At 49.9% G+C, this 761-nt stretch overlaps 1 protein-coding gene across 1 annotated transcript in view; it reads right to left on the bottom strand.

Annotated features, from left to right (window-relative positions):
* The window catches only part of ABHD2 (abhydrolase domain containing 2), an 80,665-nt gene that overhangs the window by 15,354 nt on the left and 64,550 nt on the right, over positions 1 to 761 (bottom strand). The window lies entirely within an intron of this gene.

Below are 761 nucleotides of genomic sequence, written 5' to 3'. Positions count from 1 at the left end.
AGTTCCTTCAGGACTCTAGGGTGAAGATCATCCGGGCCGGCTGACTTAATGTCCAGCCCCTCCAGAAGCTCCCTAACTAAATCCTCACTCACTCTAGGCCCAGGTGAGCCTCCCCCAGGGCCCAAAGGGGGCCCAGCAGGGAGGTGGCAGTTCTGGTCCTTACTGAGGAAGACAGAGGCAAAGAAGTTATTAAATATGTTGGCTTTGTCGTCTGGTGTTGACCGTCATGCTTTCTAACAGCTGAAGAGGTCCCAGCAGGAGTTTCTACCACAGCCAGAAACAGACAGTGCTGGACAATATCCATGATGTAGCGGAATGGACTGGAAGTCCTGGCAACTTAAACGATTCCTACATCAGTTTCCAAAGGCATAGCTAGTGGGCAGGGCCTCCTGCTATATCAGCACTTCATAAGACAGCAAGACAGAGGGATAAAAGGGTTGTCTCCCGTTCTTTTAGGAAAGTGGAGTACAAAGCACACTGTGACTGTTAGTAGCACCCCTAGAATCATACCTAATAAAGCAGCCTGAACAAGCAAGGCTGTCTGCCTAACCCATCCTTGCCCTGCATTGGTTCTCCTGAACTCAATCATTTAATACAGTTCTAACCCCACCTACCCCTAAACAGAAGGTCCAGTGCATTTACCAAGCAGATGAAAACCTCCAACTCAGGCCTTAAGATTCATCACACACACACACACACACACCCCATGACTACAGAACAGTTCTCGATCCTTGACCCATTCTCTCACCCCCCCCCCCCCA

Source organism: Gavialis gangeticus, unplaced genomic scaffold, assembly GCF_001723915.1.
Source record: "Gavialis gangeticus isolate Ggan-Ray unplaced genomic scaffold, GavGan_comp1, whole genome shotgun sequence".
Lineage (NCBI taxonomy): Eukaryota > Metazoa > Chordata > Crocodylia > Gavialidae > Gavialis > Gavialis gangeticus.
This window is presented reverse-complemented; position numbering and strand designations above follow the sequence as displayed.